Source organism: Scyliorhinus canicula, chromosome 7, assembly GCF_902713615.1.
Source record: "Scyliorhinus canicula chromosome 7, sScyCan1.1, whole genome shotgun sequence".
In the NCBI taxonomy this organism is placed as follows: domain Eukaryota; kingdom Metazoa; phylum Chordata; class Chondrichthyes; order Carcharhiniformes; family Scyliorhinidae; genus Scyliorhinus; species Scyliorhinus canicula.
Window position 1 is genome coordinate 164582134 of NC_052152.1, and position 27136 is coordinate 164609269.

The following is a 27136-nucleotide window of genomic DNA, read 5'->3' on the forward strand; positions in this document are numbered from 1 at the left end:
CCTCTTTCAGAACCAGAAGACTTTCTGACCTGTCCTCAGCCAATAACTGCACGTGAAACATGTCTTGCAAAAGTACCATCTGGGGCACTGAAGTCAATAAATAGTTGCCAAATAAAATGTAACTGAGATTTGTAAGAAAAGAGAATGAAGGAGAAAATTGTAGCCAACGGATAAATTTGTGGATGAACTTCAGTGTGTGAATAAAGGAGTGCATGTGTACCTTTGATTTTTGTTTTGCAAAAAATATCTGGAAAATTGAAATACAATTGCACTTCTTTACACAGGACATGTGCCCTAGCTGTGCCATATCACTCTTTTGAACAAAAGATGCTTTTCTGGGGCTTCACTTCCAGCAAAAACATCAACTCAACCAAGAAACATCAGGCCCACAATAAAATAGAGACTGAGCTGAATTCCATTTTCATAATTACTGTTTTACTTTTAATTGTTTATTGTGTGTGTGATAGTGTGCGGGAGTCATGTGAGTAACATCCAGCTTCTCTTTAACCTTCAGGGCAAGTGTGTGCGAAATAAAGTAACTTTCTTCATTTTTTTGACACCCAAAGACTTGCTGCTGAGTTATTTAAATTGACTGAGTCAACCCGTGGCTCAGAAAATACACACATTCACGTACAAATATACTCTTTTAAATTAAACAATCAATACATTAAACACAAAGGAGAGTAAGGGGGTTGGGGGATGACAGCCGCTGGTGGAGCACTGTAACTAACATAACCAAACCATTGTTTCTGGGGGTTACATACAAATACATTTGATCACAGGCAATAAAAGGTGGCAACTTAACATGTGGCTGAGACCTAAGGTCTGAATTAGGGGCACCGGCAAAGGAGAACAAAGCAAAACACAAAAAGGGTCCGTAGAATCTAGGAGCACAATACAATTTCTTGCATGGTCTGAGCACCTATCATGGCAGCTGCAGTTCGAATGCATTCTCAGTTGGTTGCTTTGCCAGTCCAGCCTTGCCATTAGCACTAGTTCAACCTTTATGTTCCTCCAACAGTGGTGAGAACATTGGGGGTCAGGCACTCCTCTGCCCATCTTCCTTGTCTCCTTTAGGGTATGTGTCTGCTTATCCTGCAGGAAAGAGCGAAGATTTAGTACTTGACAACTACACTGTGAACTCCATCCTTCACCTTCTCCCCATTATTAGTTCTATCAATTTATTTTCAATTCGACCATTGATTCATTTTTTCATCCCCCTTCTCATCCCGCTTCCCATCTTGTTTCATCCAGACTTGAAATGTTAGCTCTGTTCTCACGCCACAGATGCTGTCACACCTGTTGAGTTTTTCCAGAATTTTCTGTTTTTGTCCTGCTGACCCCCTTGACTGTACACAGCGCCATCACACATACTGGCCTCTTGATGTGTTAGATTATATCCAATCATTCAGTGAAGCCAAACTGTCACAGGCTTCAACCGAGGAAGTGCCATGCAGTCTTGTGGATCATGCATTCACCTGCCAAGCCCCTTTGTACTTTTCACAATATGTAGCCTGATGCCCACATGAGAAACAGTCCCATGCCACCATGACACTTACCGGGGCAGATCGAAGATGGCGATTGGCACTCTTCTGGCACTATTACCATGATCTTGGGTGAATCACATGGTTGCTAAACTCTATTGCAATCTCTATCCAGGCTGCCATGGTCAGGTGAGTATAGATTTCAGTGCGATGGGAAGTGACGGGGGAGTTACTTCAAGGACAGCTGAGGTTTACGAAGAGCTGCAAAAGAATGAGGATTGTGAAAGCAAATTAACCGACCATGGAGCAAATAGAGTTGGGCATGGAGGCAATGACCTTGGTGTTGAGCCTCCTTGCACATCCAGCCACTCTATAATAGCCCACCCAGACCTGCTAAAGAGTCAGCTGATGGCAGGATCCTTCATGGAAACCTGACCCCCCCCCCACCCCTGACATTTGTAGGTGTTTCACATGCCCGCTTCTGGCTCATTAAATGTTCATATGAATGACGTGGGCGGTGACTCCTGACACAGAAGCAGAAGTAATGGTTCTGACTCCAGCACTGGTTAAATTCTGCCCAGCATTTCATTATCTTTTATGTTCAGATGCCGTTTATATGTATGGAATATTTTAATTTAGAATGAAAGCTGATACCAGATTTAACTGGATTCTATTTCAGCAACTTCTAGTGAACAGGAACTTCAATAAGATCAGCTATTAGTTATCTATTTTTCCCCTGGAATGTGTAATGATGCAGTGAGCAGGATTTCTTTGTGTCTGCACAACCTGGTTAGAGACTCAATCGCCAGGAGAGAATTTGTTGCCACAATGCATGCACTCCATTCAGAAAGATTAATTCCAATGCTGGGTTGAAGATTCGTAACGTCACCATTCTCCCTACAAAACAATAAAATGTAAAGATCTCGTGAAAAAAAAATTCTTAGCACTGGAATTCACAATTCAGAAATCCTGGACGGAATTCTCCGAAAACCGGCACGATGGTCGGGACCCGGCGCCAAAAGCGGCGCAGATCACTCCGGCGTCGGGCCCCCTCAAAGGTCGCGAAATCTCCGGGCCCGAATGGGCTAGCAGCTGCGTGACGTCATTCGCCCGCCAGCAAGTGAGCCACCCACGGCCCTACCCCCTCCCCCCTCCCCCATATCCCCCCTCTCCCACATCCCCCCTCTCCCATATCCCCAATATCCCCCCTCCCCATATGCCCCTCCCCCATATCCTCCATATACCCCCTCCCCCATATCCTCCATATACCCCCTCCCCCATATCCCCCACATCCCCCCTCTCCCATATCCCCCTCTCCCCGATCACCGCCCACGTGTCTAACCATGCATGCTGTATTGTGTATTACAGGACTAAACGTCGAGGCACCTGTCCCCTGTGGACCTGTCCGTGCCCGCAGGCCCCCCCAGGGCAGCCAGTAGAGAGGGAGAGACCTGGAGCACCACAGAGACGACGCCCCCGTCTCGTGCGGGTGCGGCGACGCAGGCGTGTGACACCCAGTGACGAGGGGAGCAGCCACAGGTCCCCATCGCAGCCGAGCCAGAACTTCCCTACCCAGGACAGCCCTACCCAGGACACTGACACCTGAGACTGGAAGACAGGACAGTGAAACACAGCGGACGGGTGGAGACGAGGCGCCTCCCCAGGGGACGATGGACTCGGAGTCTGACGATACGCACGCCACAACGCCACTGCTTTCTCCAACACCCTCCACCATCGCAGAGACACTCACCTCGGTTGGGCACTTTAGTGATGACACTTCTGGTACACTCACTGGTGCGCACAACACAGCCGTACCGGTACAGCAGGTGGAGGTCGGAGCAGCAGAGGGGCCGGGAGGTCGGAGGGCATCCTGGCACAAGCGAGACGGGTCACGGGTTCCTTGAGTTACCACACCCACCCATAGACCAGGTGCAGCCACAAAACCTGAGACGAAGGAAGAGGATGATGGCTGGCTTGCAGCGGCTGCAGACGCAGGTAGAGGAGTCCACCCGCGTCCAGGAGCCGGGAGTGTTGCCGGTCATGCATGCCACTCAGGCCGAAACCGCGGTGGAGGCAATGGGTGCGATAGTATCAGACATGGGGAGCAGGATGCGAGGCCTGGGGCATTCCGTGAGGGCAGCGTGTGTGGCCCAGGACATGGCTTCCCTCTCACAGGAAGCCATGAGCCAGAGCCAGCGGCAGATGGCAGAGGCGCTCAACGGCGTAGCCCTGTCTCAGCAGGCCATGGCCCAGTCTCTGCAGGCAATGGCCCAGTCTCAGCAGGCCATCGCTGAGGACATCGACGCCATTGCCCAAGTGCTGGCTGGCGTCGCCCAGACACAGACAGGGATGGCCAACTCCCTCAGCTCCATGGCTGCAAACCTGCAGACCCTTGTCGATACCAGCACAGGCCTCCAGGACTGGCAGCGCCAGGTGTCGGGGGGGGCATCGGATGGCGGGTCCATTCGCATCCCCGACTCATGTAGCGGCCTGGGGGCTATTGGGCACCCCGAGGGAGGAGGAGGTGCTGGGGCCCGTTCCGGGTCCCCCTTTAGGGGAGGTCCCGGAACACCGCGGCACATCGGACTCCCCCCTTCCGTCCCAGGTGCATCTGGTCGGCAGCGGACAGGACAGGCTGGCAGCTCGCCATCCCAGTAGCCCGACCCGCAGCCTGGCCCATCAAGGCCGGGCCGCCCCAGGAAACGGCCGCCAAAGGGATCCAGAGTCACAGGGCAGGAATCACAGGAGTCCACCTCCTGTCCTGCCTGACCTTCTGGAGAACAACCTAAGCATAGTCAAAGGGCCCGTAAGGCCAAACAATTAGTCACTGTGTAAGTTGGCACGGGTGCAGGGCACAGACGGGGTTTTGGGGCTAGGGCACGTGTATGGACAGTTTGTAATTAAAATCACTTTCACACCTACAGAAGCTGCCTTTGTGCTCTGTCTGAAGCGTGCGGGGGTGTCATGTACGTTGAGCGCCAGTGTGTGTGAGTGATGGGTGGTCTTACATCAGCCACAGGTGAGTGTGCCCCCCCCCCCCCAACCTGGCTGCCCTCTCCATCCCCCCGGGCAGAGGATGGGACCGTGCGCTGCAATGTCACGGCCGCATGCAGGGATGGTCCGGGTGGATGGTGGTACTGTGGCCATGGGTCAAACATTGTCCAACGATGTGTAGCCAGGAGCTCATCGCAGATCGGGTTGTCATCATCCTCCATGGCCTGCAATAGACACGCTTCCACCGGCGACCGTGTGAGCTCGGCCCGTTGTGCCGCAGGTGGATGTGCAATGGAGGGGTGGTGTGCATGCGGGTGGTGGGGGTGGTTGGTGGTGGGTGGGGGGGGGTTGGGGGTGGTTGGTGGGGGGTGGAGGCGGGTTAGGGTGTTGGTGCTGGGTGGGTCAAGGGGGCGGTTAGGGTGTTGGTGCAGGGTGGGTGAGGGGGGTGAGGCTGGTCGGAGGTTGCCATGGTGTGCGGTTGTGGCCATACTCACCAATTCGCAAGCCCCCTAGTCAGTGAACAGGGCGGCTATCAGCCTTGCCGTGCCCGCTGGCCCAGCCGGTAACGGTGGGCAGCCACCCACCCATATCCAGCCCGTCAGCCCTGACCATTGCCCCCATCTCCCTCATCTGGGGAGGTCTGCGCCTCTTCCTCCTGCTCCTCCACTCCCCCTCCTCTGCCTGCGGCACATCGCCCCCCTGCTGGGCTATGTTGTGCAGGACACAGCACACCACAATGATGTGGCCGACCCTACCTGGAGGCCCCCCCCCCAGAGATATCCAGGCACCTGAAACGCATCTTCAGCAGCCCAAGGCACCTCACTATCACACCCCTTGTCGCTGCATGGGCATCATTGTAGCTGTTCTCCGCGTCACTCTGTGGCCTCCGTATAGGCATCATCAGCCACGACCGCAACGGGTAACCCCTATCGCCCAACAACCAGCCCCTCAGCCGGGGGTGGCATCCCTCGAACGTGCCGGGGATGTAAGACCGCGACAACACGTATGAGTCGTGAACACTTCCCGGGTACCGGGCGCAGACGTGCAGGATAATCATGCAGTGGTGGCAGCCCACCTGAATGTTCATGGAATAGGTCCCCTTCCTATTGGTGAACACGGCCCTGTTATTTGCAGGCAGGTGGCCGCACGGCGATGTGCATCCCATCGATCGCGCCCTGGACCATGGGAAAACCGGCCACAGCAGAGAAGCCCACGGCCCGGGCATCCTGGCTCGCCCGGTCCACAGGGAACCAGATGTAGCGGTCCGCAATGGCACAAAGGGCGTCTGTTAGTGCCCGGATGCACCGGTGCAACGATGTCTGCGAGATGCCCGACAGGTCCCCACTCGGTGCCCGGAATGACCCCGTGGCATAAAAGTTCAGGTTCACCATAACCTTGACGGACACGGGGAGAGGATGTCCCCCAGTGCCACGCGGTGCCAGGTATGCCAGCAGGTGGCAGATGTGTGCCACAGTTTCCCGGCTCATCCGGAGTCTCCTCCTGCATTCCCGGTCCGTGAGGTCCTGGAACAACGAATGGGGCCGGTACACACGGGGCCTCTTCGGGCATCTCCGTCGCCATGGCGCCACGGCGTCCTCCACCCTCGCCTCGTGCTCCTTCTCTTCGTGCTCCCCCACCTCCTCTTCCTCCTCGTCCTGTCGCTTGGGCGCCTGCCGCCTGTCCCTCTGCGGCATGCTCCTTTGTGGCAGCCTGCGCCACCTCTCTGCCAGGCTCCTCCTCCTCCTCCAGGGCAACATGTAGAATAGCGGCTGCCGCCATGGTGGCCAACATCGCTGGCTGATCAGAAAACATGACAGCCTGCAAGGGGGGGGGGGGGGCGACAACATGTCATCATTGTCCGTACCCTCCCCCCGGGTAGCCAGGTGCCATGGGCTGCATGGGCGCGACTGTGGGAGCATGGCACCTGGCCAGGCGGACGACCTCATTTTCACCTCCCCCCCCCTTCCCCGGCACTGTCCCCCCCTCTCCGGTACTCGCACTCTCCCCCCCTCTCCGGTACTCGCTCTCCCCCCTCCCCTCGCTCTCTCCCGCCCCTCCCCGGCTCTCTCTCCCCCTCCCCGGCACTGTCCCTCACCACCTCCCTCTCCGGCACTTGCTCTCTCCCCCCCTTTCCGGCACTGTCCCTCACCTCCCCTCTCCGGCACTTGCTCTCTCCCCCCCCTCTCCGGCACTGTCCCTCACCCCCCCCCCCCCTCTCCGGCACTCACTCTCTCCCCCCCCCCTCCCCGGCACTGTCCCCCCCTCTCCGGTACTCGCTCTCTCCCCCCCTCTCCGGCACTGTCTCCCCTTCTTCGGTACTCGCTCTCTCCCCCCCCTCTCCGGCACTGTCCCCCCCCCCCCCCCCCCCCTCTCTGGCACTGTCTCCCCTTCTTCGGTACTCGCACTCTCCCCCCCTCTCCGGCAGTGTCTCCCCTTCTTCGGTACTCGCACTCTCCCCCCCTCTCCGGCACTGTCTCCCCTTCTTCGGTACTCGCGCTCTCCCCCCTCTCCGGCACTGTCTCCCCTTCTTCGGTACTCGCACTCTCCCCCCCCTCTCTGGCATTGTCCTCCCCTCTCCGGTACTCGCACTCTCCCCCGGTCTCCGGCACTCTCCCCCCCTCCCCAGCACTCTCCCCCCCTCTCCGGCACTGGCTCTCACCTCCCCCCAAGCCCCCCCAACCCCTCCACCCCCATCCGCCCCCACCCCCCCATCATCCCCCCTCCCCCCCACCCCCCTCCCCCTCTCCCCCTACCCACAGACTGTGGCCACGCCGTCACTTCTCCTGCGGTCACCCCCCACGCCGTGACCTACCTCCACGCTGAACAGCGTCAACCATCAGCACTGGTTGACACCGTTAAATAGCTGTTTTGATGAACTTCAGTCCATCCGGCCGGGAGAATACGGGCAGCACCGGAGTCCATAGCCTCCCGCCAGCCCCCGCCATTCTCCCAAGCGGGCGACGGGATTGACGCCTCACCGGCTTTTTACCGGTCAGAGACTTTGGGACATGGCAGGGGCGGAATAGACACCGGCCCCCAGCGATTCTCCGACCCGGGTGGGGGGGGGGGGTTGGAGAATCCTGCCCCCAGTGTATGGTATTGTACTATATTTTGCACCTTAATGTTAACTGTGTATTTATCAGGAGAGGAGATTACTTCTCTTCTTAAAATTATCCTTGACAAGCTAATTGCCATTTTTTAAAGTCAGCTATCAGACAGGTAAGTGACTGTGGGTTAGATGTGCAGCAGTTTTGCAGGTATTTTCACTTTACTTACTCATGGATTGATCTAAGGTAATTTTTAGTGACAATTTCTGAAATACCTATTTTACTTAGCGTCGGCATTTTTATGAAATGGGGACAAGGGTTGGAAGGAGGTGAAATCGCCTACACAGTACCTAATGGATAAAATAGGCTTGAGGTGAGCTTTGTGCTCTTCATCATGGAATTATAGAATTGTAGAAAATTACAACATTGTTGAGGCCAAGTGGTATGTTATGTCTGTGCTGGCTCGTTATAAGAACAGCCTTATTTAGTTCCACAGTGCCACATTTTGTTTCTCTGCAACTCGTAAATTCCTCATCCTCAAGTGACCAACTTCCTTTTAAGATTATTTGTGGAATCAGCCATCACCACCATTGCTGTTAGTGACAGCTCTTTGGTGAATAGAATTATCCTCATCCCCAGTCTAGATCCTATATGTTAATGGCCAGGGTTTTACTGTCCTGCCCTGGTTTGTCTCCCATTAGCAGATGCGGCAGGCCATTTAAATCGCTGTTTCATTTGTTGACACCCTAATATCCCACAGGATGGGAGCGGCCGCAAATGATTTTAAACCTATGGGTCGGGTTTCTCCAATCCTGCGGCCAAGTTCTGACACTGGCGTGAAAAGTGGCGCGAGCCACTCCGGCGTCAACGGGCCTCACCTGGCAGCTATCCACCCCTTCCCAGGGGGATATTACAGCGTCCGAGTGGTCTCCGCAGCTCCAGCGCCCGAATGCTGTCGCGCCACGGCCGGCGCAAGTTTGCGCATGAGCGTGGGTTCCCGTCTCCGCACTGGGCCCCGGGGAATATGGCGGAGCCCTACAGGGGCCCGGCGCAGAAGAACATAGGCCCCCACGGAACCAGCCCACCTGCCGGTCAGTAGGCCCTGATCATGGGCCAGGCCACCATGGGGCCACCCCCCGGGAGTCAGATCCCCCAACCCCCCCCCCCCACCAGGATGGCCCCACATACCGAACTCCCAGGTCCCGCCGTGTGGGACTATACGTCATGCACGCCGGCGGGACTCGGCCAAACTCGGCAGGCACTCAGCCCGTCAAGGCCCGTAAAATTGCCGGGGTGGGGGGAGGGGGGGGGGACGGCTTCCAATGGCCCCCGACTGGCACGGCAGCGATCCCGTGGGCACCCAAAAATCAATGCCGGACAATCGGCAAGCCGCCATCGGGGTGGTGTGGCTTGATTCTCGCACCCCCCCCCTCCCCCCGCCCCGGGGATTCTCAACCTGGCCGCAGTGTCGGAGAATCCCGACCATGATCTCTAATTGTTACTGACTCATTCTCTGCAAAGGTTTTTAAAGTATCCTTTTTCCAAATTCATCTAAAATATATTGCATAAGTCACGAGTCATTCTGAAAACATTCATAGAGGCAGACCATGCATCAGTCAATAGAACACTCTGACGTAATGTTAACAAGAAACTGGGACTGCGAAATTGCGTCATGTCGTGCCATGTTTTGAGAAGGGGCAGGAAATGTCATCAACATTAAAATTCTCTGAGGTCCCTTCCTTATTTCCCATATCTTTTACTTTGTCGTTATCATTTTTGATCCTTGGATATTTAATTGACGTACACCTTTAAGTCGAGCAGAGGAACAGAGGAACTCAAACGTTGCAAAACAGTCCACTGTGCTATGAAGATTTAGATTTTTAACAGAAGAACTCAGACTTTCTGGCACCTGAAAACTCAAAGGGATTTGGTTCGATTGGTTGGTTAGTGGCCAATGGATTGGCGAAAAGCCATATTCTGCCCGGCAACAGGCATTAATTGGCTTCAGTCAGGGGGGATGTTTTCTTTCCACCCCTCGCTCCCTTCTGTATTTGTCTATCTTGTATGTGTAACGGGTGGGGGCAGTTAAAAGGGGGGTTAGGAATTAGATAATAGTTCTTTTTAAATAAACATTTTATTGAGGTAATTTTGGTATTGTAACAACAAAATAAACAATGTACATGAAACTATACACATGTGCAAAAGCCAGCACCCTCCCTTCCAGGTCCCACCTTTATTAACCCCCTACTCGAAGCCCACATGTGCTACCGTGCTGCCCACACGTTGTATGGCACTGTGTTTGGGTGATGCGCCTGTCCTAGTTGACATATCTGGAGGCAGCGAGAGGTGGGTGTTGGCTGAGTGATGGGGGTATGGTGTATTGAACAGAGTGAGAGGCTGGTGTTGTGCTGCATTGGGGATGTCAAGTGAAGTTTCACAGATTTACTAAAGTTGATCACCATGGGAGATCATCAGGCCTCTTGTAACACTGCTGCAGGCACGGCGTCTGGGAGTTGACATAACTTGCCACCTGTCTCACTCTCTTCTGAGAGTCCCCTGCCCACCAGAGATGCATGGTATCTCTCCTCCTGCTCAGCTGAACAATTAGTGTCTCCAGTGCCACATCCTTTAATGCAGACTCCTCTGTCTGCTTTGTGATTCATTTTGCAATAATTGGCATTGCATAAAAATTGTTAAGTGCAGCTTTCCTTGAAGAACCAGCCAGCCTTTAAGAAGAGCATGCTGGTTGTAACACGTGGCCTGCCAGCAATGCTCATGGGGGGGATTGCAGGGATTGCGGGAGGCTGCCTTCCCTATCCATGGCTCCTTGGTATTTTACTAGCCACCATGCTCCCATTCCATCATGCTGGGGCCAGTAAATGTCTTCCAATTGTCCTTGATGTTAAAATAATTACATTTGGCATATCAGTTTGTAGTGTTCGCCTCTCTGGATGCAGTATTCTGAAATATGAAATTATATGGCTCATTTTCTTATATTGTAAAAGTCTTAGACCTATCCAGACACTTTTGCTTTGAAAGTTATTTAGAGTTAAACGCGGTTCCCAGTTGCCAAGTAACATTTGGTTGCTCTTGAAGCAATTATTTCTTTGGAAGCAGAGAAGGCTTTGATTGGGTTGAGTGGAAGTAACTGTTTGAGGTCTTGGGAAGGTTTGGGCCAACTTTTATCTCCTGGGTGAGATTGTTATATACTGCCCCCACGGCCCATTCCTGTAACTCCGCACATTGACAATGGCCAACCCATTTAACCTGCACATCCTTGGACACTAAGGCACAGTTTAGCATGGCCAATTCACCTAACCTGCACATCTTTAGAAACCAGAGCACCCAGAGGGAACCCACGCAGACACTGGGAGAACGTGCAAACTCCACACAGACAAATGCATTTGACTATTTATACAGTGAGCAATAAGGAGCCAATCAAACAAGGTTTTCTTCAGTTAAAGAAAGAGAAAATGTATTAACCACTACACCTGAGGGGAAAAAAATAAGAATTCACATCACATGAACACAGGTGTCAGAAATAAGAGATGTTCGGGTCCAAAAAAAAGTTAAAAGAATGTAGGGTTAAGTATCCTTTGATTGTCCTGGTAGTGCAGGTTTTGAAACATTGTGGTAGATTGGATTAATTGATTTCATAGATGCAGTCAGATATAGAAGATATTGCAATTATTATGCGATTTTGATTCACTTGCAGGTTACTCGTAACGTTCTGCTTCCACACAAAGCTATATACATGTTCCAAAAAGAGAGAGAGAGAGAGTGCAGCATTTCAGCCTGTTTTCTCTGCCTTTGTTGATGCTACCTGTGACACTTGCAATCTCCCTACACTGGCTGTAGCCTGGCCTGTGATAACTCACTCATTGTGTATTTCCAAGAGGTTTTGGGTGAGTCTACATGGCAGCCGTTGATTCAATATGCAACACTTTGCATTTTAATGTCTCTTCCTTCAGTGATTAGTTTTGATGGGTCTGAAAGCTTGTTGTTTTACACCTTCACGTTGAAATGTGGCCTTGAATTTTCAAGTAATTTGTTCTGCCTCATTGCAAATTGCAAAATTTTCAGCCAGTTGGAAATTGAAAAATCACATTTTCAAAAAAATAAAGGAACGTAGCCTGGTGACAGGAGAAATACGTGTTTTATTTCTCCTCAAGGAGCCACCCTCTAACATCCCTGGAAAGATTGAAAAGTGGAGAGATGGTTGATTGTTGCAGAAAAAAGGGCATCAGGACAACCGTCTGTGAAGCTGGCCCAGACTTGCATGATCCTGTTGTGATGATCACAGACCAGCTGGACATTAATGGAGTGAAATTCTTCCTATTAACGAAAACTGGTGGTTGGTCTTTTGGTGCTTGGATTTCTACATGCATGCAGTCTGATACCCTCTGCATATGCTCAAAAGAAGCCAGCCACCAGCTCCATGATTTGACTCATGTGTCCACAGGGAAAGTGCTGCACAAGTTGGTCCTGTCATATGGGGTATTGGCGATCTGCTTGATTAACTGGAGCACTGTTGATTTAATTGCACTGGCCCCATGTTCCTAAATCCCATTGGGTAGTGGCATAGGCATTCCAGGACATTCCAACAGATGGGTGTATTGAAGCACAGTGTGTGCATGGGGTGGGCAATAATGGGATACTAAACTACAAGCAAATATGTTTTTGTAGAATCTGTATCCATGTATATATTGGTATGACCTGTACATAGAGAGTGACGTGTCGGTGGCTCGGGAGTTCTCACCAGTCTGCTACAGACCGTGAGAGCTGCTGGAGATCTCATAGTAAACCGTTTAAGTTGTCATCCTTTGTTATCATTCCTACACAACCCAGCAACTTTACATGGTGTCTGGAGCTGGCCAAGATGGCACAAGGATTTTAGTGCATCTTCGGTACGAACATCATTGATAATTGGAAAAAGTTTGAAAAGCAGTGCCATGCCAGTCTCTCTAATAAATCAAAGAAAGAACAGGCAGACATGCTGTTTAACCTAACGGACCCAGAGACAATCAAAAAGTCTAAATCCTTCACCTTCCAGGGGGAGGATGACCAAGAGGACACTGGGGTAATTTTCTTTTTTAAATTACGCTCCCGTAAAAATTGTCAGCGTGGACAGACACGTTTTTAACACCAGTAACCAGAAACTTGATGGATCGTGACAATGCCCCAACATTGAAACTTTTGGCAAGAAATTCCATACTCGTTACTCTCGTGGATGAACTTGTAAGAAACTACTGGATAAAAGCAAATTACTGCGGATGCTGGAATCTCAGCATCTAGCTTTGACAAAGAGTCATCGGACTCGAAACGTTAGCTCTTTTCTCTCCCTAAAGATGCTGCCAGACTTGCTGAGATATTCCAGTATTTTCTCTTTCATTGTAAGAAACTACAGTGTGTGGAATATAAAGCGATGCTGTGCGCAAGCAGTTGCTCTACGAGAAAAACACACATTAGAATCTGCTATTAGTATCTGCATGTCGAAAGACCAGTCTGAGAGCAGCCCAAGGATCAGGGGCTGGTTTAGCACAGTGTGCTAAACAGCTGGCTTGTAACGCAGAACAAGACCAGCAGCACGGGTTCAATTCCCAGACCAGCCTCCCCGAACAGGTGCCAGAATGTGGCGACTAGGGGCTTTTCACAGTAGCTTCATTGAAGCCTACTTGTGACAATAAGCGATTATTATAATATTAATATTAAGGAGAGAAATGAAAGTTTTCTTGGAACACAACACACCCTGCCCAAACTGCAGCAGACAAACCCCCCTCCCCAAAAAAAAAGCACGTGCTTTGCATTTAATCAATGGCTCTGGCAAATGGAATCACTTTGTCAAGTGTTGTCGGTTAAAGCCACAGCAACGTCCCCTACTACAAGTCAGAATACAGCTGGCTACCTCTCCAAGGTTCAGAACGTGAACGAAGTAAATGTGCTGGAGATAAATCAAAACAATCAGAGCATCAAACCCCTTAAAACATTCTAATGTGAAAGTGTCGACTTTATCATGAAAATGATGAAATATTCACACCGTTAAACATTGCTCACAGTAGTGCCAAATTTAGAATCAAAATCAACACTGGGGAAAAATGCAATGTATTGTCAAGGCTGCTTCTGCGGGAAAATGAGGCCTGTGCTGCACAAGATTCTATCAACAAAGAAATTCTCATTGCCTGTGGTGAACAAACCATACACACGGAAGACAGTCATCCTACACTGCACACAGGGAAAGTTCCAGTTCTACATGGTCAACCAGGACGTCAAACTGCCATTAGGTCTCAGGGACAGCATTGCACTGGGGCTAAACTCTCTTGGGCCAGATGTACACACCCTACAGCACCAAAGATGACAGAACACAAAGATCTGTTTGACTGCGACATTAGTGGGAAGCTGCCCATCGTATATCTCATGAGGCTGAACAGTTCAGTAACGCCCGCTGTCTGTGCTCCAAGAAGATTACCCATTGCCATGAAACAGAAGGTAGTCGACATATTGGAAAGAATGACAAGACTGGATGTCATAGCCCCATAGGTGAGGCCACAGAGTCGGTTTCTGCAATGACAGCTGTGGTAAAGAAAGACGGCACAGTCAGGTTCTGCATCAACCTAGTTCACCCAAATAAAGCAATTCTGAGACCCCACCATCGGATGAAGACAGTTGAGAAGGTCATAGCCCTCATACTTTTCAGCACCCTGGCTGGAAAGTGTGGTTTTGAGAAATCCCGCTGGATTTTTGAAGCTAATTACATTCATGAACCCCGTGAGCAGATATTGGTTTCTCCACACGCCCTATGATATCTCCACCGGTAGTGGAGTCTTAAAATGGTTCATGGGCAGGGCAACATTGTGAAATCATCGTTGGTGATATCTTGGTCTGGGGTCATACAATGCAAGAACATGCTGCACCTCAGTGCTTGGCCCTCAAATGAATCAGGACCATACAGCTTAAGCTCAACCCTGCCAAATGCACATTCGGAGTCAGCCAGGTCCCCTATATGGGCCACCTGCTGACCACTGATGGTATATAGCCAGATCTGGATAAGACAATGGCTACACAGAAAATGTTCACTCCTGAGTCAAGCATGCACTGGATAATTTCCTCGGCAGGTTGAATTATCTATCAAAGTTCATTCTCTCTTACAACAAGGGATTTGGACTCCTCCATCAACTTCACCACCAGGATGCAGAATGGGGCTGCAGGAGCAGCACAATGCTGCATTAAGAAAACTCAAACATCTGCCATCAGTCCTTCCAGTGTTACAATACTTTGACTTACAAGCACCTGTACTCAGCAGAAGATGCCTGTCAGCATGGACTAGGAGCAGTGTGCATCCAGAATGGCAGACCAGTGGTTTTTGCATCAAGGACTCTCACTGGCATGGACATTCAATCTACCCGGAGCGGGAAGGAACTACTTGCCCTAGCCTTTGCAATATCAGAATTTCCATGGTTTCATCGATGGCCGTCCTGCCAATGTTAAAACTGATCACTAGTCATTCATCACTATCCTTAAACATCTCCTCCATACTACGTCACCACGCCTGCAGTGGATGATATTCAAGCTGCAATGAGACAAACTCAGCATGAACTCCAAGCATGTTAAGGAGTTATACCTTGCCGATGCCCTCTTCCGGGCTTACTTATCCACCACTGAGCATGCAGATCATGATGAGGATATTAATATTATGACAATTCGAGTGCTGTCAAACTGCAAAACTGAGGAACTCATAGCTGCCCTACAAATAGATACACATGCAGGCAGCTACATTATGCCATCATGAAAGAATGGCCCGTGACGTCAAAAGAGCTTCCCCATGAGCTCCACATTTTTTATGCCATGAGAGAGGAGTTAATACTAATACTGTACTATTATGACATGGCCAGGGGTTCATCATCCCCAGCTTTCTGCAAAAGGTATACTTCCAGCAACTCCACCAAGGACACCTGGGAGTGGAAGCAATAAGGTGTAGGACAAAGGACACCATGTATTGGCCCTCAATGCACGGTGACATAGAGGGCTGGATTCTCCGCCCCGCCGCGTCACATTTCTGCCCCGACCGGCCAGCGGGATTCTCCGTTACGCCGGCCGGTCAATGGGGTTTCCCATTGTGGGGCAGCCCAACGCCATTGGGAAACCCCCGGGCAACGGCAGAATGGAGAATCCTGCCGGCAGAGAATCCCACCCAGAGGGAGAAGTGTCCAGATGTGTACCAGGCAATGCGCTCAAGCCTCAGCAACGCAGAGAACCACTACACCTCCATGAGGTCCCGGATCATTAATGGCAACTCACCATTGCAGATATATTTGAGTGGAATGGGAAACAACATCAGGTCCTTGCTGATCTATTCTCAGGATGGTCTGAAGTTGATTACTTGCCCGACATGAAGAGGGGAGCCCTCTTAAAACAACGACAAAGGAGGAAAAGATACTCTGTGACCGTAATGCATTATACTTTGCATTTTTCTTCAGTAAAGTCAAATGAACTGGAAATGCTTGCTAATGGTAAATTTCAATTTAATGCTATGGCCTCAAAAATAACGTTGTGTTTTGTTGCAAATGGCAACAAAAGTGTTGCATTAAAAGCAATGTATGTGCACGATAGTAAAAGCATGGTTTACACAACTATTCTTTGTACTTTTAGATCTTCAGTTTACTTATATTTGCATATTCTGGGTGACTTTGCTTGTTTGAGTGTGTTTTGACAGTATAATGAAGGGTAGTAATTGTGTTGTTACAAGATCAGAGCCAAGCCTCCTTGAATACTGTTTATTGCACTTATGCCGAGTTGACTTGCTTAAAAAAATGGAAAACATAATAATGCAATTTATTAAGTATCAGGACTGTGCTGTAATATAACAATATAACAAAGGAAAAACGTGTCATCAGCTTCACTGCATGTGAGTAACACAGAAATGATTGGAAATTGCTTCCACCTTCAATTTTCTTTGGTGATGTGCAATGATGGCTGTTCTGACCATTATAACAAAATTACATTTTGCATTACCCATGTGAGTGAAGTTCCATCTATTGAGTGACTGATTCAAAATTGTTTATCACGTTAGGTATTTGATTCCAAAGGTTACGTGGATCAAATAAAAGGAGGCCTTTTAATATTTGCATTTATGCACCTTCCTCAATATCAGTGGTTGTTAAAAATTATGCATACTTATTCCCTACCAGCAGCCAATCTTCAGCTTTTTTCTGCTGCTTCTGGGTGGTGTTGTGTATTGTACTTGGAGGATAAAAGAAGGGAATTTCTGAAACAAGTGGATTGAATGTAATAATCATCAGAGGGTTATTTGATGGTTGTTAACTGTACAAAGGCTAGGTCTAGACTGACTGTAAGCCCACAATGTAGCTGAGGCTGCCACAGACTATTACGTGACTCAACTCTTAAAGGGACCGAGCTACAGCACAACAATATCTTTTTTTTGGAATAATTTTTATTCAAATTATCACAAAATATCAATAACAAAAAAATACTAAGAAAAGAAAGAACAACCCCCCCCCCCCCCCCCCCCCCACCCCCCGCCCGTGTATACAAAAAGGAAGAAATAAATTAACGCCCGTCATTAGCAAAGAACAAATATACACGTCCCTTCAGCCCAAAACAAAGAGACAACCCTCCCCCCCCGGGTTGCTGCTGCTGTTGGCCTTTTTCTACCGTTCTGCCAGGAAATCTAGGAATGGTTGCCAACTCCTGAAGAACCCCTGCACTGATCCGCTCAGGGCAAATGTCACCCTCTCCAATTTAATAAACCCCGCCATATCGTTGATCCAGGCCTCCACGCTTGGGGGCCTCATCTTTCCACAGAAGAAGAATCCTCCGCCGGGCTCCCTTTCACGAACCCCATTTGATCCTCGTGGATAACCTGCGGCACACAGTCCTCTATCCTCGTGGCTAAAATCTTCCCCAACAGCTTGGCGTCTACATTTAACAGCGAGATCGGCCTGTATGACCCACACTGCAGGGGATCCTTGTCCCACGTAAGGATCAAGGAAATCAGCGCCCGAGACATCGTCGTAGGCAGAGCCCCCCCTTCCCTTGCCTCGTTGAAGGTCCTAACCAACAGGTCTGCATACATTTTATAGAATTCGACCGGGAACCCATCCGGCCCCGGCGCCTTCCCCGACTGCATGCTCCCTATCCCTTTGACCAGCCCCTCCAGCTCAATCGGCGCCCCCAGTCCCTCCAACTGCCCCTCCTCCAGCCTCGGGAATCTCAACTGGTCCAAAAAGCGCCCCATCCCCCCTCCTCCGCTGGGGGTTCGGACCGATACAGTTCCTCATAAAAGTCCCTGAAGACCCCATTAATTTCTACCCCCCTTCGCACCACATTCACTCCCCTATCCTTAACTCCACCAATCTCCCTGGATGCATCCCGCTTACGGAGCTGGTGCGCCAGGATCCTGCTCGCCTTCTCCCCATATTCATACACTGCTCCCTGTGCCTTCCTCCACTGAGATTCTGCCTTTCTGGTGGTCAACAAGCCGAACTCCACCTGGAGACTACGCCGCTCCCTCAACAATCCCTCCTCCGGACCCTCCGCGTATCTCCTGTCCACCCTCACCATCTCCCCCCACCAGCGTCTCCCTCTCTCTCCGCTCTCTCCTCTCCCTGTGGGCTCGAATGGAGATCAAGTCCCCCCTGACCACTGCCTTCAGCGCCTCACAGACCGTCCCCACTCGGACCTCCCCATTGTCATTGGCCTCCAGGTACCTCTCGATACATCCTCGAACCCGCCCGCCCACCTCCTCGTCCGCCAGCAGCCCCACCTCCAAGCGCCAAACCAGGTGCTGGTCTCTCTCCCCCCCCAGCTTGAGGTCCACCCAGAGCTGTGCACGGTCAGAAATGGCTATCGCTGAATACTCAGCATTCTTCACCCTCGCAATCAGCGCCCTACTCATAACGAAAAAATCAATCCAGGAATAGGCCTTATGAACATGGGAGAAGTATGAAAATTCCCTGGCCCTCGGCCTCGCAAACTTCCATGGATCCACCCCTCCCATCTGGTCCATAAACCCCCTCAACACCTTAGCCGCCGCTGGCCTCCTACCCATCCTGGATCTGGATCGATCCAGTGCCGGATCCAGCACCATGTTAAAATCCCCCCCATTATCAGGCCCCCCACCTCCAAATCTGGAATCCGGCCCAACATGCGCCGCATGAAACCCGCATCGTCCCAATTCGGGGCGTATACATTGACCAGCACCACCCGCACCCCGTGCAGCTTGCCGCTTACCATCACATACCTCCCGCCGCTGTCTGCCACCACATTCGATGCCTCAAACGACACCCTCTTCCCCACCAGGAGCGCCACCCCCCGATTATTTGCATCCAGCCCCGAATGAAACACCTGGCCTCCCCATCCTTTCCTCAATCTAACCTGATCCACCACCTTCAGGTGCGTCTCCTGAAGCATGGCCACATCCGCCTTCAGCCCGTTCAGGTGCACAAACACGCGGGCCCGTTTATCCGGCCCAGTCACTCCCCTCACATTCCAGGTTATCAGCCGGATCAGGGGGCTACCTGCCCCCCTCCCCCGCCGACTAGCCATTTCCCTTCCTCAGCCCGCCCCGTGCCTGCGCCCTCCACTCGGCCCGTTCCCCACGACGGCGAACCCCCATCCCGACCCCCTCTATATACTCCAGCTCCTTCCTGGCCATTCCAGCAGCAACCCGGTAGCCCCCCCCCCCCCCCAGCTAGGACCCCCCTAGCCCCGTTGCTCCCTCCATTGCACTCCCGCAAGTCAGCTGACTCCTGCTGATCCCGGCCACTCCCGCCACTCCTCCGACCCCTCCCAGCGTGGGGCTTCCCCTCCTCCCCAGTGTCCACCAGCAGGTTTTCCTCCTCCCCCTCGCACTCTCAAGCAGGAAAAAGCCCGCGCTTCCCAGCTCCGGCCCCGCCCCCGTCAACCCTCAGTGCGGGAAAAAGCCCACACTTTCCACCTGCCCGACCCCACCTCCTCTAAAGCAGCACCCTTTACCGGCCCGGTCCCCTCACGGGGCCCCAACCCCCCTTCACACCATCAGACCCCCACACTGCAGGTCTGCCCCCCTCCTCGAGCCCATCCAACAAATCCAAGCAGAAAACAGTGCCCCACCCACCCTGAAAACAACAAAGAACCAACATTAAACAGAGAACCCCCCCTCAAAATATAACACAGTTACATGCAGACCCCCGCACCCGACTTCTCGGCCTGCACAAAGGCCCACGCCTCCTCCGGGGACTCAAAGTAAAAGTGTCGGTCCTTGTAGGTGACCCACAAACGCGCCGGCTGAAGCATGCCGAACTTCACTCCCTTCCTGTGCAGCACCACCTTTGTCCGATTGTACCCGGCCCTCTTCTTTGCCACCTCCGCACTGCAGCCCTGGTAGATCTGTACCACCGCGTTCTCCCACCTGCTGCTCCACTCCTTCTTGGCTCACCTGAGCACACACTCCCGGTCAGCACACCGGTGGAACCGCACCAGCACCGCCCGTGGCGGCTCATTCGGCTTGGGTCTTCTTGCCAATATTCTGTGGGCCCCCTCCAGCTCCAGGGGCCCCTGAAAGGACCCAGCTCCCATCAGCGAATTTAGCATGATGACCACATAGGCCACCATGTCTGACCCCTCCAGCCCTTCCGGAAGGCCCAGGATCTGCAGATCTTTCCGCCTCGACCAGTTCTCCATCCCCTCGAACCTCTCCTGCCATTTTTTATGGAGCGCCTCGTGCATCTCCACCTTCACCGCGAGGCCTAAGGTCTCGTCCTCTCTTTCGGAGGCCTTTTGTCGGATCTCTCGGATCGCCACCCCCTGGGCCATCTGGGTCTCCAGCAGCTTGTCAATTGAAGCCTTCAACGGCTCCAGCAGCTCCGCTTTAAGCTCCCTGAAGCAGCGCTGGAGAGTCTCCTGCTGCTCCTGCGCCCACTGCCTCCATGCCTCCTGGTCTCCACCCGCCGCCATCTTGTGCTTCTTCCCTCGCTTCTGCTTTGGCGCTGCAATCACTTTCTTACTCGCCCCACTCCTGGTCCAGGCCATATACTACTGGCGAAATGTTGCTGACTCCTTCCCACGTCGGGAAACGTTGAAAAAGTACCGCTGGGGGCCCTAAAAAGAGCCCAAAAGTCCGTTCCTGGCGGGAGCTGCCGAACGTGTGACTTAGCTCCGCATAGCTGCAACCAGAAGTCCCCACAGCACAACAATATCAACCCACAGATATAATATCCCTCCCCCTTTACTTGTCAAGTTCCACACAACAAATAACTATGGTATTTTTACAAAGTCATTTACATATACATGGGCAATCATTCCATTATTACACAGTGGTAATACAGTCAATAGGAAAGGAAATCTGGTGGGTGTCTATTCCACACTGCTTGCCTGCGCACTTCAGCGATTTAATTGTTCTTGAGTTTAGATGTATTCTTAGGTTGGTTTGTGGATGACTCTACCCTGGAAGGCGTTATATTCTCTTTTGCAGAAGGATTACCAGTAGCACCAGTGGATTCCTTGGCAATCTCTGCTTCAGTAGATTCACCAGATCTGGCTATGTGGTTTCCACTTGAAGTAGTTTTGTTGTACATGGCGCTAACACATCAATACGTGGAGATAACAAGTATCATCTCCACCCTAACTCATCTCCTGTTTGCAAGATGTCAGACATTGGACCAGTTTGAGCCAATACAATTGCAGGAACCCATTTCTCACTTTCTCTACTTGTTGAAACAAGCGTTTCTTTCAGTTATTTTCTCATCTCAAAGTCTGCGAATGTTGGTTTCGCTGTACTATGTCAGAGATCTCCTCAGGTAGGAGTAAGTCAAAGGTAGTCCTCAGCTTCTTCTTCAATAGTAAGAAAGTTGGGGAAATCTGCATGGTTGCATGTGTGGTCTTGCGATACGTAGCCAAGAAACTGTTTAAGTGATGATGTAAAGGACCTTAGTCCTTGGTGGGTTTCAGTGCATGCTTCAAAAACTGAACAAACCTTTGGCGAAAGCTTTTATGGATGAGTGGAAAAACACTCATCGTTAAGTACTCCTCAAACTCCTGACCAAAAAACTGTGTGCCATTGTCACTCAAGATTTGTTCTGGTTTCCCAAATCTGGCGAAAATCTAATTTTTGTGAGGGCCATGAAGAATGGATCAGCAGAGTCAATGTGTAGACGTTGCAAGACAGTTTAGGCCACTTTCATGGATGCAATGGGGATAACAGCGGTGCATTCCTTACCCGTGCACATGACTGGCACAACCCAGCCTTTTCCACCATATGGACATCGAATCTTAGCCACCAAAAGTAGATCCGTGCAAGTTCCTTCATTCAAACACAGTGTACTGTGCCCATTGATTTGGACCGTCGTCATAGAGTTGTGGAGATGTTTTGGGCGCGATTGGTCCAGTGTGACTGCGTTGAGTTGCGGGTAGTCGGCGGCTCGTTCGGCTGCACTGGGGTGGCCCCGCGATGAATGCCCGCTGAGGTCGCAGTCTTCAATCAAATTTTCTGAGTTTGGAGAGGATGGAGCCCAAGATGGCCGCCCCCGTGGATCGCACGTGGCGGGCGGCGAGGAAGATGGCATCCAAGATGGCGGCCCCCATGAGTCGCACGTGGTCAGCCGCGTGGTGGGGGTCTGCCAAGATGGCGGCCCCCATGGATCGCATGTGGCGGGTGGGGGCGGAGTCGGGGTATAGGCCGCAGCATTCCGGGGCCTGCGGGCCTGCAAGTGCGGAGAGCGGTTGCTTTGTGCCGCGGGAGGGTTAGTGGCTGGGGCCTTCCTTGCCAGACACACTCTGGCGTAGTGACCTTTTCGCCCGCAGCTGCTGCTGGTTGTGTTGCGGGCCGGGCAGTGCTGCCGCGGGTGCTGGGACTTTCCACAAAAGTGGCCGGTGGGGCAGCATGGTGGCTGGGCGGCCGCGCAGCGCAGGCCTGGGGCAGTCGCTGGTCGGGGGCCTATGATGGGGTTGCGGAGTCCGCAGGAAACGAGGTGAGGCTACGAAACGAGACCTCCATAGTTGTAGCGAGTTCAACAGTATCTTCTAAATTTTGAGCCCCTTTCTCCAGCAGTCGCTGGCGCACATAATTCGATCTTAGGCCTGCAACAAAGACATCGCGGACAGCAAGTTCTCTATGTTCAGCAGCATTTACTGCCTGGTAATTACAGTCCCGGGATAAGGCTTTTAAGTCTCTTAGAAATTCTTCTAGCGATTCTGTGGGGCGCTGGCGGCGAGTAGTAAAAACGTGGCGCACGTAGACCTCATTGACGGGCCTCACGTCAACCATGGACAGCTTTAGGGCAGCACGGTGGCACAGTGGTTAACATTGCTGCCTATGGCGCTGAGGACCCAGGTTCGAATCCCGACCCTGGGTTACTGTCCGTGTGGAGTTTGCACATTCTCAACTGTGTCTGCATGGGTTTCACCCCCACAACCCAAAGATGTGCCAGGGTTGGCCACACTAAATTGCCCCTTAATTGGAAAAAATAATTGGGTACTCTAAATTTAAAAAAAACATGTACAACTTTGATTTTCCTATCACTTCAAAAAATAATTTATCTTGTCGCCAGTTTCATTGATCCTGTTGTGTATTGTACTTATGGGATAAAAGGAAGAAATTGCTGAAGCACATGGGCCGAATGCAAGAATAAACAAATGTTTATCGGATGGTTGTTTACTGTACAGAAGCACAGTCTAGACTAAAGTAGCCGATGACATCATGGATTATCACGTGACACAATTCTCAAAGGGATCATGCAACAGCACAACAATATCAACTGACATACGTAACAGATGGGAAGTCCATCTGTAACCATTAATGAGACCTGGGAGTTAAAATATCTCTGGCCTCAAACATAGGCTGGTAAGTGCATTCCTCATATGTTCCATCCCCCTCTCATCCAAAAGCCACTCAAGGATAAATTTGACCTCTTTGTTCCAAGTATAGAATATACTGGTGGATTGGTTATACATTGATCAGCATATAATAACATTTAAGTATCTGGAACTCTGCAGGGCCAGGAGAATGCAAGTCATGGATGTCTTTCACAGGACATGGAACAGATATCCCAGCCGAGACTGCTTTTCTAAACCAATGTAAGATTTCTAGCCTGAATAGGTGCTAGAATGAAAATAGGTGAAATGTAAATTCAATGAAATCAAAATGATTTAGAAATTACTTTTTGAAATGAAAATCCCTTATTGTCACGAGTAGGCTCCAAATGAAGTTACTGTGAAACGCCCCTAGTTGCCACATTCTGGCGCCTGTTCGGGGAGGCTGGTACAGGAATTGAACCATGCTGCTGGCCTGCCTTGGTCTGCTTTAAAAGCCAGAGATTTAGCCCAGTATGCTAAACCAGCCCCTTTAGACTACTAGGAGTCATTTTCCCTAATAATCCACCTATATAAGCTACCCGATTTCCATCTTTCTGATTTCGGATGAATGCGAAATATATTGCTTCTACTTTAACACAGGTGCTACCTCATGTCAAATAAACTAGCTAATGCTTGCATTAAAATAGCAGGCAGGGAGTACCATAGAAATGCATTAACTATTTGTCTGCCAATATTGTCAATAGTTATTTCCAAGCTAATTAGAGATAATTAGAAATAGTGAAAATGAAAATTGTGTTCCATATTGATGGATGGAATTGTAGCTTTAACTGAAACATGACTGCTGCTTGTTGAAAATCTCTCTTAATAGTGGTCTAGAATTCCTTAATTGCTGCCACATGAAGTGCTTATTAACACTATTTTCTTCAACAGCGATTACCGGCCCTATGAAGAGTAAGATGTTAAAAGCCGTCCTGGCAAAGATGGAATTGTAACATTGTTTTAGATTAAACTCCCCAACATTCTAGGTCAGTTCACAAAATTATTCACAAATGTCTATTGATTTAAAAAGCAGTTTTTAAGTCTACAGATCATGCAAATAAGGATGACATTCTATCTGCCAGACTATAAGCCAAAGGTGAAATGATTTTCAATTGAATGCCACATAATTCAAATAATATAAAGATAGATCTACAGTCAATGGTGTTAGTCAGCCACCCTTATTCTCATGTTTTATCATTTAAACTAGTGTTTATCTTATCCTCTTGGAATCCTCAAAGTCCACTTTCATGGCGGCACCGTAGCACTGTTGCTTCACAGCGCCAGAGTCCCAGGTTCGATTCCTGGCTTGGATCACTGTCTGTCTGGTGCCTGCACGTTCTCCCCGTGTCTGTGTGGGTTTCGTCCGGGTGCTCCAGGTTCCTCCCACAAATCCCGAAAGATGAGGGGCGGGATTCGCTGAGCCCTCATCGGGCCGGAGAATTGCCGGGGGGGGGGGCGAATCCCACCATGCCCCTTCGACGCCGAACCGCCGATTCTCTGGTCACCGGAGAATCTGTCCCAATCAGGCCGGTGTGGTCGTCACGGCGCTAGTAGGGGGCTGTTGAAAGCGGCCCCCGCGGCAATTCTGAGTGCTCAACGGGCTGTTTGCATATGGTCCTACCTGGCGGGACCTCAGCGTTCTGGCTGCGGGGGCCATCCTGGTGGGGGGGGGGGGGGGGGGGGGGGGGAAGCCGACTCCGGGGGTGAGGGTGGCTCCACAGTGGCCAGGCCCGCGATCGGGGGCAACCGATTGGTGGGCGCGCTAGTGAGGAAGCCGAGTGTAGGTGACCCCCCCCCCCACTGAGAGCAATGGTGGTGAGATTCCACAGGTACCTGGACAAGGAGTGCATTCTGCAGTGGGCCAGACAGACACGGAGCTGTAAATGGGAGAACAGCGTCCTGCAAATATATATCAGGATCTGAGCGCGGACGTGGCCAGGAGAAGAGCAGTGTTCAATCAGATAAAATCTTTATAAGAAGAAGGTTAAGTTTGGACTGCTGTATTCGGCCTGTCTTTGGGTCACTCACGAAGAGCAACATTTCTACTTTGAGTCACCCGATGAAGCGATGGACTTCTCTAGAAGGCAAGGGCTGGTAGCGGATTGACGTGTTTGCACTAAACTTTGCTGCAGTGTTTGGACGTTATTTGTAATGTCTTCTGTATCGAATTAGGGCCTGCGGATGAGCTGTGCGAGTTAAAATTTGCATTTGCCCTGATGGGGGATGGAGGTGTGAATGTTGGATGTTGGATCTTTTTTTTGTTTTTCTTTGTGGGGGCAAATGTTCTGCTGACAGGGCAGGGATTTTTGCTGTCGGACAATAGGGAGGTCGGGGACAGAGACTGCCGAGGGACGGACCTGCGGATGCATGGGGCGCGGGCTGGAGACTGACCCAAGAAAGCTGATGGCTGATCGGCGGGAGGAGGGGAGGGGGGGGTGAGAAGCCCCCCAACCAGGCTGATCACATGGAACGTAAGAGGGCAAAATGGACCAGTTGAGAGGGCACTCATGACCGCGCATTTGAGGGGACTGAAGGCGTGGCAAAGTTGCAGGAGACACACATAGAACATAGAACATAGAACATAGAACGATACAGCGCAGTACAGGCCCTTCGGCCCTCGATGTTGCACCGACATGGAAAAAAAAAAAAAAAAAACTAAAGGCCATCTAACCTACACTATGCCCTTATCATCCATATGCTTATCCAATAAATGTTTAAATGCCCTCAATGTTGGCGAGTTCACTACTGTTGCAGGTAGGGCATTCCACGGCCTCACCACTCTTTGCGTAAAAAACCCACCTCTGACCTCTGTCCTATATCTATTACCCCTCAATTTAAGGCTATGTCCCCTCGTGCTAGCCACCTCCATCCGTGGGAGAAGGCTCTCGCTGTCCACCCTATCTAACCCTCTGATCATTTTGTATGCCTCTATTAAGTCACCTCTTAACCTTCTTCTCTCTAACGAAAACAACCTCAAGTCCATCAGCCTTTCCTCATAAGATTTTCCCTCCATACCAGGCAACATCCTGGTAAATCTCCTCTGCACCCGTTCCAAAGCTTCCACGTCCTTCCTATAATGAGGCGACCAGAACTGTACGCAATACTCCAAATGCGGCCGTACCAGAGTTTGGTACAGCTGCATCATGACCTCATGGCTCCGGAACTCAATCCCTCTACCAATAAAGGCCAACACACCATAGGCCTTCTTTACAACCCTATCAACCTGGGTGGCAACTTTCAGGGATCTATGTACATGGACACCGAGATCCCTCTGCTCATCCACACTACCAAGAATTTTACCATTAGCCAAATATTCCGCATTCCTGTTATTCTTTCCAAAGTGAATCACCTCACACTTCTCCACATTAAACTCCATTTGCCACCTCTCAGCCCAGCTCTGCAGCTTATCTATGTCCCTCTGTAACCTGCAACATCCTTCCGCACTGTCTACAACTCCACCGACTTTAGTGTCGTCTGCAAATTTACTCACCCATCCTTCTGCGCCCTCCTCTAGGTCATTTATAAAAATGACAAACAGCAACGGCCCCAGAACAGATCCTTGTGGTACGCCACTCGTAACTGAACTCCATTCTGAACATTTCCCATCAACTACCACTCTCTGTCTTCTTTCAACTAGCCAATTTCTGATCCACATCTCTAAATCACCCTCAATCCCCAGCCTCCGTATTTTCTGCAATAGCCGACCGTGGGGAACCTTATCAAACGCTTTACTGAAGTCCATATACACCACATCAACTGCTCTAC

At 50.9% G+C, this 27136-nt stretch overlaps 1 protein-coding gene across 1 annotated transcript in view; it reads right to left on the bottom strand.

Annotated features, from left to right (window-relative positions):
* Positions 1-466: 466 nt before the first annotated feature.
* Positions 467-27136, bottom strand: part of LOC119969496 (fibronectin type III domain-containing protein 11-like) — a 289739-nt gene continuing 263069 nt past the window's right edge. The window contains exons 2-3 of the transcript XR_005461387.1: positions 1560-1745; positions 467-1095 (exon numbers count right to left, since the gene is read on the bottom strand). The gene's annotated coding sequence lies outside the window, so the exon portion shown is untranslated. The remainder of the gene's footprint in view (positions 1096-1559; positions 1746-27136) is intronic.